The 15996-nt window shown below is 39.2% G+C and overlaps 1 pseudogene; it reads right to left on the bottom strand.

Moving 5' to 3' along the window:
* Positions 1-1535: 1535 nt before the first annotated feature.
* Positions 1536-15996, bottom strand: part of LOC138168378 (cytochrome P450 2C19-like) — a 29050-nt pseudogene continuing 14589 nt past the window's right edge.

The raw sequence follows: 15996 nt of genomic DNA, 5'->3' as shown, positions 1-15996 counted from the left end.
TACTATGTGAAAAACACTGCTATGTGCTGGGGATACAAAAAGAGGGGAAAGATCCCTGACTCAAGGAGCTTACAGTCTAGTGGGAGAGACAAGAAGCATGTACAAACAAGCTATATACAGAATAAATAGAAAATAATCAAAAGAGGGAAGGCACCAGAATTCAAAGGGGTCTGGAAAAGCTGCCTATAAAAGATGGGATTTTAGTTGGGATTCAAAGGAAGCCAATAGGTGGTGATGAGGAGAAAGAACATTCTAGGTATGGTCAACAGTCAGGGAAAAGTCCCAGAGCAGGAGATGGAGCATCTTTGTTTGAGGAACAGTCAAGAGGCATGTGTCCCTATGTGAGAGTATGTGGAGAGAAATAAGGTGTAAGAAGACAGGAAAGACAGGAGGGAATTAGGATGTGAAGAGCCTTCAGTGCCAAAGAGAGGAGTTTACATTTCATCCTGGAGGGGATAGGGAGCCACTAGAATTGATTGAGTTGGGGAGGTGACATAAGTAGCCATGCACTTTGACAGCTGAGTGGAGGATGTATCAGGCAGACTTGAGGCAGGCAGATCCACTAGCAGGTTACCGCATTAGTCCAGGCATGAAGTGGTGAGAGTCTGTACTAGAGTGGTGGCAGTGTCTGAGAGAAGGGGGCTATTCAAGATTTATTGCAAAGGTGAAATGGGCCTTGGCAACAGATTGCACATAGAGGGGGAGAGATATTGAATGGTCCAGAAAATGGTGTTGTCCTCTACAATAATAGGGAAATCAGGAGGGAGGGGAGGGATTAGGGGGAGGGAAAATGAGTTCAATTTTACACATGTTGTGGTTAACACATCTAAAAGGCAATGAGAGATGGGAGAATGAAGGTCAGTAGAGAGACTGTGTTAGAATAGGTAGATTAGAGAATCCTCAGCATAGAGATTGTAATTAACCCATGGGAGCTGATAAGATCACCAATTGAAGTAGGATAGATGGAGAAGCAGCCCTGACAGAACCCTCTGGGACACCTCTAGGTAAGGGGTGTCCTCTGGAAGAGGATTCACTGAAGGAGACTGAGGAGCAGACAGATTAGTAGGAGAACCAGGAACGGTGTCTTGGAAACCTAGAGAGAAGAGAGTATCAAGAAGAAGAGGATGATTAGCAGTTATCAACGGCTGCAAAGAAATTGAGAATTAGGATTGAGGGGGCAGAGCCAAAATGGCAGAGCAAAAGCAGGAGCTAATTTGAGCTCACGCTCCAACTACCTCCAATACCTATAAATGATGACTCACAAAATAACAGAATGAAGCAAGTCTCCCACTGAAGTTAGCCTGGCAAGCCAGAAGGAAGGGTCTATTGCACAGGGCTGAGAGTGGAGTGCAGTCCCACGTAGGCCATGACAGCATAGACCAGTGGCACAGAATGGCCAGAGCAGACCTCAGAGGACTGAATCACTGGTAACTGTGGTGGTTTCCAGACTTCTCAACCCATAAATGCCTAAGAGAAAGTAAAAGATCAGTGGGGAAACTCTGTTGGACCTGGGTGAGAGAAGAGTCAGTTGGCCCCTACCCCCAGGGTGGTGGAGGTGGCAGTGGCTGCAGCCACTGAATCCGTGGCTGCTTCGGGAGCTCCAGGTCCATAGATGATGGGTGGACCAAGTGACTGATCAGAGGGAAAATGCAGTCATCTCTTTGCGGGAGCTGACGTAGGATTCTCTTGCTTTTTCTTGCATGGATCTGGGTCTCAGACTTAGATGGCAGACCTGGGGTGAGGGGGAGCATTGCCATAGCAGAGCTTGTTGAGACTGTGGAGAGGTAGTCCTCCTCACAGTTCTAAGACAGGTGCCTAGAAGAGGCTCTGACAACAGCTGCACAAAATCCCAGAAATTTGAGACATAGCACTCTCTACTCTGGAAGCAGAGTTCTACCGTATCAAAGAGCTCAGAAGTCAAGTAATTGGTTGGCAAGATGAGCAGAGGAAGAGAAATCAGACCGTAGAATTGTTCTTTGGTGACAAAGAAGATCAAAACATACAACCAAAAGACAACAAAATCAAAACTCCTGCATCAAAAGCCTCCAAGAAAAATATGAATTGGTCATAGGCCATGGAGGAGCTCAAGAAGGATTTTGAAAATCAAGTAAGAGAAGTAGAGGAGAATTAGGATTGAGAAAAGGTCATTGTATATGGTTACTGAGGTTATGGGCAACTTTGGAAACAGCAATTTTGGTAGAATGATGAGTTTAGAAGCCAGATTGTAAGGGTTAAGAAGAAAGTGAGAGGACAGAAAGTGGAGGCACCTATTGAAGACAGACTTTTCAAGGAGTTTAGTGGAAAAGCGTGGAAGAGACATAGGATGATCATTAGCAGGGATGGAATAAAGTGAAGATGTTTTATGAGGTTGAGAGAGACATGAGCATGTTTACAGGTAGTAGGAAATGAGCCAGTAGAGTGGGAGAGATTGGGGATGAGTTGGGAGGTGGAATTTGTTGAAGGAGATGGGATGGAATAAGATAATTTGTGCAGAGGGAGAGGGATTTGCCTTGGAAAGGAGTGAGATCACTTCTTCATTGAGACAGGGATGAATCAGATAGTGAGAGGAGGCATATGAGTGATACCATAGTCATTTCCCTGGTTTTCTTTAAGCACCAAGTAAAATCCCATGTGTTACAGAAAGCCTTTCAGTCTCCCTCTTAGTTCTAGTGCCTTCTTACTGTTAATTGTTTCCTCCTTATCTTGTAGATAGCTTGTTTGGATGTTTGTTTCCATGTTGACTTCCCCAATGGATTATGGGCTCCTTGGAGAGGCTACTGTCTTTTGCCTCTCTTTGTATTCCCAGTGCTTCCTGGCACATAGTAGGCACTTAACAGATTTATTGATTGAGTTGAGGAAAAGCAGAGAAGGGAGCTCATGGTCAATGTCCTCAATTCTTTCTGTAAAAAAAAGAGGCCAGGTTCTCAGTTTAAAAGTGGAGGGAAGAGAAGCCATGGGTAATTGAAGGAGGGATGGAAAGGCTTGGAAGAATTGCTGTGGGGAGTGGGACGGTGATATGATAAAGGGGGCATAGAAGGATTGGCTAGCAACAGTGCAGGGACAGTGGAGGTTGTGTAACATAAATTTGCAGTGGACCTGATCAGATTGGCCATGTGATTTTCTCCACCTTCATTCAGCAGCATCATGTGGAGGAGCAAAGGTGACAGGGCAAAAAGGATCCAAGGCCGAGGCTTGGCAGGATAAATCAATCAAATATTTACTAAGCACCTGCTTTGTGCCAGGGGATACAAAGAGGCAAAAGAAGGGGTCTAGGGACTCAACGAGACAGTATAAAGTTGAACTGATTTATGAAGGGGTCAAGATGGAGAAAAAGGAAAGGTGTAGTTAATGCAAGGGTGATGGTCTAGAAAAGAAATGAAGGTTCAAGGGATTAAAGGTGATGGTTCAGATTAATAGAAGGGTTTTGTGAGGGAAGAGAGAGGGAAACATAGAAAGTTAATAGATTATGGTCAGATAAAAGTCATTATGTATACTGAAGTCCCAAGTACAAGGGCAGTAGTTGGGGAGGAGAAAAAATGTGATCTAGGTTGTTGTTGTTTGTCTTTTATTCTCAGAGTGGACCATGACATCAGGAAGGTGATGCCATGACTTGCAAGTGAATTGGGTTTAAGTGAGAGAGGGCTGTGCAAAGTCACCAGCCTCATTTTCTCCTTCAGAGCCATCCAGGTCCAGTGGCAAGATATAGATCAGGACAGTTGGAGACAGCAACTCAATGAGGAAGGAAGGAAAGTAATGTAGAGGTCTCTGAAATGTTCCTCTGAAATAAAAAGTTTATGTGTCCATATTGGTTTGTCTAAATGTGGCTCATTGGAAGATGTGCCTAGGTATCTCTAGTTTTCTCTGCTCTCCTTCTCCAAAGGAGATACCTACTAGAAAGAAAGTAGGAGGTTGGGGTCATAAGGCTGGACACTACTCTCCACAGATATGGGCTTCTAGACTAGAATTATATCTATCACTCCTCACCTCCAATATTATTAGTCTAGGGAAAAAGACACTAGTATTAAGGGGGACCAGAAAGGGCTTCTTAAAAAGGCTGAGACGTTGAGACTTGAAGGAAGCAAGGGAAGCCAAGAAGTAGAGATAAGGAGGGAAAGAATTCTAGGCATGGGGATAAGCCAGTGAAAATTCCCAGTTAGGTGACAGAGTGTCTTATTCAAGAATGAAAAAAGCCAGTGTCACTGAATTAGATTATAGAGTATTAAGAGCTCAGAAGACTGGCAAAATGAAATGGGCAGCAGGTTATGAAGGGATTTAAAAGCAAAAGAGGATTTTACATTTGATCTTAGAGGTGATAGGGAACCACTGGAGTTTGGGTTTGGGGTGGGGTGAGAGTGACATGGTCAGACCTGTGCTTTGAAAAGATCTCTTTGACAGCTGAGTGGAGTGGCGACAATGGATGGGCTTGGAGCCACAGAAGCTCTGAATTCAAATGTGACCTCAGACACATTAGCTGTAACCCTGGGCAAGTCACTTAACCTCTATTTGCCTCTGTTTCAACTGTAAAATATGAATTAAATACCCACCTGTAGGGCTGTTGTGAGGATCAGATGAAGTATTTGTAAAGCACTTAGCCTGACCCATAGTAGGTATTTTTTAAAATGCTTATTCCCACCCTTCCCCTTGAGGCAGGAAGACCAACTAGAAAGCAACTGTATTAGACCAGGCATGAAGTGAGGAGTGATTGTACTAGAGCAGTGGCAATATCAGAGAAGAGAAAGGGTCAGTGAGAGCTATTGTAGAGAGAATTAAAAGGACTTGGAAACAGACTGGACATGGGGGTTATATGGGAACCAGGAAGAATATGACATCTAGGTACTTGTAAAATGGTTTCCTAGAGAATAATGGGGAAATTAGGAAGAAGGGAAGTATTTGGGGGAGAAAGTTCATCACTGCACTCAAGTTTAGGAACCATCTGTGTAGAGATGTCAATCCATGAGGAGCTGATGAAATAACTAAGGGAAATAGAGAAAGAAAAAGTCCAGAGCAGAATCTTGGAGGACATGTATAGATTACAGAGTATGTGGAGGGGAGTAGGCTATTACTCAAATTTTACTCAGTTGCTAGACAAGAAAGGGGTGGTTACATGGCACATTTGCAGTAATTCTTCTTAGAAACCCAATCTTTGTGTACTTACTGTCTTTGTGAAAAACTGTTTCTGTTGAACTACAGATTGGTTGCTCATTTGCTAGAAACCACATGTAACTGCCAAGATGCAAGTGCTGCTTTTTAACAAATTAAAGTGCATATCCATTCTTAATACAAAAAAAAGGAAGGAAAATGAAAAAGATATCCAAGTCTAAAATTTTTAAAATTTCCCACGCACATTTAGGCATATATGAAAAATGTTATGTTTTCCTAGTAACTACTAGGGTTTGAATTACTATTGTGTTATTAATTATTGACTGGACCCCAAAAAGCTTTTTGAAAATCTAACAAAGTAACAAAAATAAGCTAACAATTTAGAAATCTTGTTTGAAATTTATGTTACAGATAGTTTTTCCTCATATGCAAAAAAAGTAAAGGAGTTGAAATGCACAATACATATTCTAAATTCTACTTTTGCTCCTTCCCCATGATTTTTTTTTTCTAAAACCAGTTAATAGATTAGGTACAAATCTTATCTTATGCAAGAATGCTCAAAACCTGGGGTTTATTCTTCTAGTGTGTATAAAGACTATGATTAAGATTTACTTTTTTTAAAAATATTTACTTTAATTCTTCACATTAGGACTGATATTTGCAAATCGATTCAAGAAATATTCATTATTACTTAAAGTCCATTTTTCTGCATAAAATTAGGATGAATATTTAGTTTAAATCACAAAATAATAGCAAGTACAGTATATTTCCATAAAGAAAATAAGAATAATGTATAAAAACATGTAGCAGGAAACTGCACTCTTTGGAATTCACTCTATCATTATCATACTCTCATCATCATGTATCTTGCCTCATTCCAGCCTTTATAAAAAAGCTTCCTTTGATGGGTTGTTTTCCTTCATTCAATTATAAAATTCTTGACATCAGGCACTGTCCTTCCTTTTCTTATATGTTATAATAGTAATGTAATTTGATCCCTTTGTATTGGCAAAGGTAACAGGTACTTAGCACTTAGTAATTAATCAAGCCTCTGTTAAAGAAACAGAAAGTGTGATCCCCTGTTGCTGAGGTAACAGGAAAGGGCTGAATAGGCAGGAGCAATACTGTATATAAGGAAAGACTCTGGCTGGGAAAGTCAGATCTTCTTGGAGCAAGGTTTGTGGAGGCAGAAGCTGCTGCCACCAGGGAGGCTGAAGAGGAAAGGCCTCCCAGGCTGGAGAGAATGATTTTGATTTTGGGAACCTGGGTAAAGTGATTTTGATTCTGGGAACCAGCTGGAGCTTCTGCAGAGGAGCTTCTGAGTCCGAGAGCCAGCCAGCCAGATCTGGATCTGCCTCAGACTGAGGAAGCATGACTGTGATGCTGGTACTTTGCATGAACCTGTTTGTGGCTTTGTTAAGCCTGAACTTCCCAGGAACAGAGATTGTGAAGGATTTAAGGTGTACTGGACCCTGTAATCTTCAGCATGGAACAGGAAGTACTTGGAGAGCTGGACAAAGACTTGGGAGCTGTCTGCCTTTGAACCCAGGTGACAGTTTGGTGAATCCAGGTAGGACCTGGGGCCAAAGAAGGGGATCTAGGGAATCTGAGAGACCACCCCAAGTCAATCTGAAAGAAGACTTTACTTGGATACTGTGTACTGACTGAAAAATTATAATTTACTAGTGACATAGGGGTGGAGTGTTTGTGTATTTTCTGATAATTGAATTGAATGATGACTGAATACATGACTAATTGATTTGTAGCTTGGTGTGCCCCATGAGTGGAAAACTTTGACTACTGTACTTTGTGTCCCTTAAGGAGGCAAACCTCCTTAAGGATGATTGAATGCTTGAGTTACTAAAGGATTATTCCTTGTTGAAAACTTTGTGACCATTTTCTGGTGAAAACTATGTGGCCATTTTCTGTGATAAGTTATAACATTGTGAATGTTGTACCTTGATTTACTGTGAATGTTTTGCTCTGATTTGTTATGGAATAAATAGAGTGTTCACTATACTGTGTAATCATATCCTTAAAAGCTGTTCACAGTAGCATTCTTCTGGAAAGATGCTTGTGCTTGGCACATAATTAGCACTATATAAATGATAGTTATTATCATTATATTTATTCTAAAGGTACTTTATGATCTTAATCACAGACAAAGGTAACAGATTTTTCTCTTTTTTTCAATTTATTTCTTTGTTTTTAGTTTTCAACATTCATTTCCACCATATTTTGAGTTACAAATTTTTCTCCCCATCTTTCCCCTACACCCACACCAAAAAAGCAAGCCTACTGAATATCCCTTCCCCCAATCTGTTCTCTCTTATATCCTTCGCCATCCCCCCCAACTTTCTAGTAGGGCAAGATTGATTTCTATATCCCAGTGCCTGTATATCTTATTTCCCTATTGCATGTAAAAAACAATTTTTAAAAAAAAACATTTGTTTTTAAAATTTTGATTTCCAGATTTTTTCCCTTCTTCTCTCCTCACCCACCCCCAACAGGAAGATAAGCAATTCAATATAGGTTGTACATGTGTAAGTATGAAAAACATTTCCATAGTAGTTATATTGTGAAAGACTAACTATATTTCCCCCATCTCATCCCACCCCCACTTATTCTATTTTCTCCCTTGGCCCTATCCTTTTTCAAAAGTGTTTGCTTCTAACTACCCTCTCCCCCAATCTGCCCTCCCTTCTATCGTCCCCCCTCTTATCCCCTTACCCCCTATTTTCCTGAAGGGTAAGATACCCAATTGAGTGTGTATGTTATTCCCTCCTTAAGACAAATTCAATGAGAGTAAAGTTGTCCCATTCCCTTTCATCTTCCTGCTCTTCCCCTCCATTGTAACAGTTTTCTCTTGCCTCTTTTATATGAGATAATTTACCCTAATCTATCTCTCCCTTTCTCCTTCTCCCAATAAATTCCTCTTTCACCTCTTAATTTTATTTTTTAGATATCATCCCTTCCTATTCAATTCATCCTCTGCCCTTTGTCTATGTATACATGTACATACATATGCCCACACTCATATATTTATATACACATATACCATTCTATTCATATGTATATATATATGTATACATTTATATACATACATATATATTCCCTTCAGCTATTCTCATAATGAGAAAAATCTCATGAGTTACAATTATCGTTTTTCCATGTAGGAATGTAAATAGTTCAACTTTAATAAGTTCCTTGTGATTTCTTTTTCCTGTTTACCTTCTCATGATTTGCTTGCTTCTTGTATTTGAAAGTCAAATTTTCTGTTCAGCTCTGGTTTTTTAATCAAGAATGCTGAAAAACCTCTATTTCATTGAATGACCATATTTTCCCCTGAAGCATTTTACTCAGTTTTGCTGGGTAGGTGATTCTTGGTTTTAGTTCTAGCTCCTTTGACTTCCACAATATCATATTCCAAGCCCTTCAATCCCTTAGTGTAGAAGCTGCTAGGTCTTGTGTTATCCTGATTGTGTTTCCACAGTACTCAAATTGTTTCTTCCTGAGTGCTTGCAGTATTTTTTCCTTGACCTGGGAACTCTGTAATTTGGCTATAATATTCCTAGGAGTATTCTTTTTGGGATCTTTTTCAAGAGGTGATTGGTAAATTGTTTCCATTTCTAATTTGTCTCTGGTTCTAGAATATCAGGGCAATTTTGCTTGATAATTTCTTGTAAGATGGTGTGTAGGCTCTTCTCTTGATCATGGCTTTCAGGTAATCCAATAATTTTTAAATTATCTTTCCTGGATTTATTTTCCAGGTCATTGGTTTTTCCAATGAGATATTTCACATTGCCTTCTATTTTTTTCAGTCGCTTGGATCTGTTTTATAGTAACTTGATTTCTCCTAAAGTCATTAACTTCCTTTTGTTCTTATCTAATTTTGAAGGAATTATTCTCTTCAGTGAGTTTTTGAAATTCCTTTTCCATCTGGCAAATTTGGCTTTTTAAGACATTATTCTCCTCATTGGCTTTTTGGACCTCTTTTGCCATTTGAGTTAGTGTATTTTTTAAGGTGTTATTTTCTTCAGTATTTTGGTGGTCTCCTTTAGCAGGACGTTGACTTGCTTTTCAAGATTTTCTTGTATCATTCTCATTTCTCTTCCCAATTTTTCCTCCACTTCTCTTACTTGGTTTTCAAAATCCTTCTTGAGCTCCTCCATGTCTTGTAACCAATTCATATTTTTCTTGGAAGCTTTTGATGCAGGAGTTCTTATTTTATTGTCTTCCTCCCTTTCCATGCTTTGATCCTTTTTGTCCCCAAAAAAGGAATCTGTGGTCTGATTACATTTCCTCTGCTTGCTCATCTTGGCAATCAATTATTTGCCTTTTGAGCTCTTTGCCATGGGGGAACTCTGCTTCCAGAATGGAGAGACCTTTGTCCCACATCACTGGAGTTTTCACAGCTGCCAAAGCTATGAGAAGGGTGCCCTCTCTACAGCCCCTACAAGTTCTGGCACACTGGCCACACAACCCAGGACCACCACCCAAGACTGCAATCAAGATCCAAGCAGGTTCACAATCTGCATGCCAGGAGCTCTGGAGGCAGCCATGTGGCAACAGTTGCAGCCACCTCGTCTCTGCTACCTCTTGCCTGGGGGGAAGGGCTGGATGGAACTCTTCTGTCCCCCTGTTCCAAAAGAGTTCCACAGTGACCTTTCACTTTCTCTTTGGCGTTTATGGGTTGAGAAGTCTGGAAACTGCCATAGCTACTGGTGATTCAGTCTCCTAAAGTCTGCTCCGGACATTCTGTGGTGCTGCTCAGGGATATTGGGGCCAGAACTGCATGGCTCACTTGGGACTGCACTAGGCAACTAGTGTGCTGTGATAGACCCTTCCTGTCTGCCTGCCAGGCTGCCTTCAGTGGGAGATTTGTTTCTCTCTGGCACTTTGCGTGTTCTGTAGCTCTAAAATTTGTTTAGAGTCATTTTTATATGTATTAGAAGTGATTGTTTGATCGGAACTGTTCTGTAAATGTTTAATAGAATTCGCTTATATACCACCAATGCAATAGTTACAGTGCCCATGATCACGATAAAGATCAAGATAAATGACTGTAAATATCAGATGATGTTCAATCACAAAATATACCAAAATCTCCATATAGAGGACAGAACTGAAGCATTTATTAGACACCAGAAAAACAAATCCCAAAACCAGTAAGCCAATTCTGTCACATTACCGATATTAAGAAGCCACAATAACACCGAGAGCCACAGCATACTTCATTCTTCCCACAAACCAATACAAGATCCACATTTTCTCACAAACCTCACTCTCTCCTTCCCTGAGCATGTCTCTCTCCCACTGTCTCTCTGGCTCTGTGGGCTTCCTGTAGGCTCTGCTTCCCTTCAGCAAACTCCTCCCACCACAGGCTCCATGTGATTACATTCAGCCTCTTAACAGGCATAGTTGACTTTCAAAGCAGGGGAGATCTGCAAACTCCCCCCTGGGTCTATTAAGGGCCAAGAAAGATCTTCAAATTCCCATTCCCAATACAGCTTATAAATCCATGTGACCCTGGAGATTTTTTTTCTAGGGAGTTCATTGATGGCTTGTTCAATTTCTTTTCCTGAGATGGGGTTATTTAAGTATTTTAGTTCCTCTTCAGGTAATGTGGTCAACTTATAGTTTTGTAAATATCCATCCCCTTCATTAAGATTGTCAAATTTATGAGCATACAACATACAATAGCAAAATAATTCCTAATTATTTTTTTCAATTTTCTCCTCATTGGAGGTATATTCACCCTTTTCATTTTTGATACTGGTAATTTGGTTTTCTTACTTTTTTTTATCAAATTGACTAAAGGTTTATTAATTTTATTGGCTTTTTCATAAAACCAGCTCTTAGTTTTATTTATTAGTTCAATAGTTTTTTTAATGACAATTTTATTAATCTCTCCTTTAGTTTTCAATATTTCTAATTTAGCATTTAATTAGAGATTTTCAATTTGTTCCTTTTTTAGCTTTTTCAATTGCATGACCAATTTATTGATCTCCTTTTTCTCTATTTTATGCATGTAAGCATTCAGAGATTTCAAACTTCCCCTAAGAACTGCTTTTGCTGCATCCCACAAGTTTTGGTATGTTGTCTCATTATTGTCATTCTCTTGAATGAAGTTATTGATTGCTTTTATGATTTCTTGATTGATCCATTCATTCTTTAGGATTAAATTATTTGCTTTCCAATTAGTGTTTAGTCTTTCTTTCCATGAACCTTTATTACATATAATTTTTTATTGCATCATGATCTGAGAAGGATGCATTTACTATTTCTGCCTTTCTGCACAAGATTATGAGGTTTTTATGCCCTAATACATGGTCAATTTTTGTGTATCTGCCATGGACCTTTGAGAAGAAGGTATATTCATTTTTATCCCCATTCAATTTTCTCCAGAGGTCTATCATATCTACCTTCTCTAAGATTCTCAGATTCTATTCACCTCCTTAACTTCTTTCTTGTTTATTTTTAACAGGATTCTAAAGTCTTAGTTTTTCCCATTTGTTTTTTACCCATTGTGAATACCTATTTCCTGACTTCTAAAGTAGATCTCTGCTTCTGGGGTACAGAGGGCTCTGACTCACACATCTTATGCTGGGAATTAGGGGCCTGATTACTGATTTTGTGTGCTGTGGCCTCTGAGTGCCAAGAATGAGGCTAAGGCCAGTACTTATAGTGTTTCCCCAGGATTTCCAATGAGTATAGTTGAAGAGAAGAAAAGAAATATTCCCAGAACAGGGAATGTTGGGAAAAATTAAATCATGATTTTGTCATGAGGGAATTTTGTCATGTCTGCTTGTTTTTGGAATAAGCTCAGACAACTACCTTGAAACCCAGTTGATTTAGTTGATGAACTGTGGCACAAGCATAATTAGAAGAATGATATATTAGGTCTCCATGCTACTCCCTGGTTTTAAAACTTGGAAGGACTATAATAGTCACTTACTCCAAACCAATCTTTTGGTATATAGGGTAACTGAAACCCAGAAAAATGAAATAATTTGACCACAGTTCACAGGTAATAAGTCGCAAAGATGGATTAAAACCCAAGTCCTCTGAATTATCAATCCATCTTTGATGCACAACTTTAGATAACTGCCTTACCTGCTGAAAAAAGGCATGAAATAGTCACTCTTCTTAAACTTGCCACTTTCATCCAGGAAGTGACCTGGATCAAACTTGTCTGGATTGGGGAACTCTCCATCATCATACAGAATAGAACACAACAATGTTATTATAGTTGTACCCTGAAATGAGCAGATAAACACAACTAATTAGGGGAAAAGAACCATAGAATATTAGAACTGAAAGAGAACTTAGAAGCATCATTTAGTCAAAACCCCTCATTTTTAACTATAGAAAGAGCCAATACTTTTTACATACCTGTGCTGATAGTAAATTAGAAAATCTACAATACTATTGTGAGAAATGAAACTGAATTTTGACACCTTGTGGGGCAGAACAAGTACTGATGAGTAATAAACAGAAAGAGGCAGATCTCAGGTTGTTAAAAGTTAATAAAATAACTTTTGACCACTAGATCTATCAAAGAAGGAAAGAGTAGATAAATAAAGGGTAGATAAATAAGCACACCAATTGTGAATACATCTTAGCAGATGCCAGATGATCTAAAGAGGCAAAATGAATTCTGATCTGTGTCAGGATGTTGAAAAATAAAATAATGTCACTCAGATGAAAAAGGAAAGAGCTGATGAATGCATTGGTAGTTCTTGTTGAAGATGATGAAACTGGATGCTCTGAGGAAGAAGCACTTGCTCGTGCTCTAAAGAATGGGAAGGTAGCTTCACAGTTGTTATCTGATAAGATATCCAGGACAAACAGAGGAACGGTGGTTGGTGACTCCTTGTGGAAAGATACTGAAACAGTTGTTTCAGTTCACTGACAATGACAAAAATAGGTAGGTCTGCCATATTCTCATTTCCTTGTGGAAAGACACTGAAACAGTTGTTTCAGTTCACTGACAATGACACAAATAGGTAGATCCACCATATTCTCAGAGCACACATCTCAGACATAAGGGAAAACTTCCCAAGACTTGTCAAAGAGGACGACTTCTACCTGCCTCTAGTGATTCACAAGAGCAAAAAAAATACTTCCAGTAGAAACCTGGGAAGCATTTCAAAAGGTTGTGACATTTAGGACCAAAAAAAACCAAACAAACCCTAAAGACCTTAGGAGTACAGGTAGTGTATTCATCATGACTGTAAGTGGAAGCAAAATATTCAGAAAGGAAAGGTAGAGTTCAGAATTGAACATCTTGTAAGAAGGTGTTGGAGGATGAGATTGGAATTTCTGGACCACATCTTAATTAAAATATAGGGATGATAGACTACTGGACAGGAATGAAATGATGCACCTAGCAAAGGCTGAAAAGATTATTCTTTTGATTTCTCACAAATATAGTTAAAAGGGTTTTAAAATATTTAATGCGTGACTGATAAAAGAAGATGAATTGGAGATTTTGAGACAAGGAAGCAAATTTGACCTCAAAATTTTAAATAGGACTTGGTAGAACCAAGTCCTTAAGAAGAATGAAGCTCCCTCTTATTTTAAAAAACAGGATACAAAAAAATGGATGTGGTGGCATATATTAAGAAGATATAGGAAGCAGAGGAAAGAAGAATGATGAGAAGCATCTAGGTAAAGAAAAAATGGAGAGAACATCAAGGGTGACATTGTCAGGAAAGCATGCTATAAAGCACTTGAACAGAAAGAAGAAATAGATAAGGAATACTAAAGACATAATATAAGCCCTAGGGTATAGACGTGATATGGCAGTGATGGAAGACTTCACTTAGTCATTCAGTTCTTTCAGTTTCCTTTCTGGCAAAAATAGAGGAGGGCATAATTCCCTGACTTTTCTTGATCATAATTTTATCCTGCAAATGAAGGAGAACCAAAAAAGGGAAATTCTTTTATTGATCCAGTTCTCTTCATCTGAGAGAAACTTGGATAACAAAGATGTGAGTACAGATCTGCAGAATCCCTGTGCCACAACATTCTTCCTCTGAAGAGATCATGCTGTGTTGCAGGGGATACATTCACACTTGGCATACTTTCTGTGGACACTTATGAATGGAAATTATGGGAATTTGGGGGAAAGTGGTCAGTCCATCTTAGAGTTTCTAGCAGAGGCAACTAAGTGGTCCAAAGGATAGAGTTCAGGACTTGAAGTCAGAAAGACCTGATCTGACCTCTGACCCCAAGGCTGCCAAGCCAACTGACCTCAAGGTCACCAAGTCTACCACCAAAGTCAGTAAGTCTTATGGGAAGTCTACCAAATCTAGATCCAAGGACACCAAATCTGACACAAAGGCCACCAATTCTGACACCAAGTTCTTCAAGTTTGATTCCAAGGCACTTCAATCCCAAGGCAGCCAAGCCTGATTATAAGGCCACATAGCCTAGTCATTCCAAGGCTCTTAAGACCACTGACCCCAAGTCTTCCAAGTCCAAAACAAAAGATGCTCAGGCTAAAGCTGCTAATCCCAAGCTTTCAAAATAGATGCTTCAGGACTGTAGTATTTTTTTAAACCCTAAAACACCATTTTTGCCCAACCAGGGTATGATTATTCACTATTTTGTACAAATAAAAGAAATAATGAGTCACAAAAAGGTGGAAATATAACAGATTAGACTATCGTACAATTATGTGGATTTAAGACTGATGGACTGACAATAAACAAAGGATAATTATTGAAGGTTTAGTAGCAGCTTGGAAGAAGGCACCACTGTACTCTGATCTCAACTGCTCACAAATGAATAACTATATTCATTTTGGGAGTCATATTTAAGGAGGACACCGAAGAGCTGGAGGCTACTCAAGGGACAGAAACCAGGATGGTAAGAATAACAAGTCCATAGGATGTGAGGATGGGTCGAAGGAAATGGCGATATTTAGACAAGAGAAAAGAAGACATAATTAAACAGGAGATGCAATAGCTGCTTTCAAATGTTTTATTGACTGTTACTAGAAAGAGAGAGTAACATTAATTTGCTTTGTTCCAGAAGAGAAAAACAAAAGTAAAATATTAAAGTTACAAAATTACAAATTTAGGCTTAATGCAAGAAAAAAAAATTCCCTCAAGTTAGGACTAAGATTAGAATGGAATGCCACTGCAAAAAATGGTAACCAGTAATTGAAAGTCTTGAAGCCAACATTGGATAACCAAGGAGTGAACAAACTGTAGATGGAATTCTTTTTCATGTTGGGGGTGGACAATATGACCACTGAAATCCCTTCGAATTCTGTGGTCAGTTCTCAGGGATGTATTTTGCCTGAGGTTCCTTCTAACTCAAAGATGCTATAATTCAGTGGAAAAGAGGATAAAATCCTGTCTTAAGAGTAAGAAATACTTCTGACCTTGGGGATGAGATATTGTCTAAATTGACCATCATCTGTCACTGCATGGGGCAGGTTGGTGGGAATGAGGTCAATGTATCGCTGTATCTCATGTATCACAGCATTGGTGTAAGGCATCTTGTTTCTGTCCTCCATGCAGGGACTTCGATTTCAGCCAATCACACGATCAATTCCTTCATGCATTTTTCCTGTTACAATATGAATGAAAATTGATCATGGAACTAGGGACAAAAACTGCTGTCTCTCATATTTTCTCTGATTTTTCACCAAGAGTTACATTGGTATATAAGGCACTTGACCCTCACATTCTCATAGATAGATAGATAGATAGATAGATAGATAGATAGATAGATAGATAGATAGATAGATAGATAGATAGAGAGAGAGATAGATAGACAGACAGACAGACAGACAGACAGACAGACAGACAGACAGACAGACAGACAGACAGACAGATAGATAGATAGATAGATAGATAGATAGATAGATAGATAGATAGA

The sequence above is a fragment of the Petaurus breviceps genome, unplaced genomic scaffold (genome assembly GCF_028583685.1).
Source record: "Petaurus breviceps papuanus isolate PSGF00001 unplaced genomic scaffold, PetGlider_PUasm1.0 37, whole genome shotgun sequence".
Taxonomy (NCBI): domain Eukaryota; kingdom Metazoa; phylum Chordata; class Mammalia; order Diprotodontia; family Petauridae; genus Petaurus; species Petaurus breviceps.
Note: the sequence above shows the minus strand (reverse complement) of the source record. Positions and strands in the feature narration are given on the sequence as shown.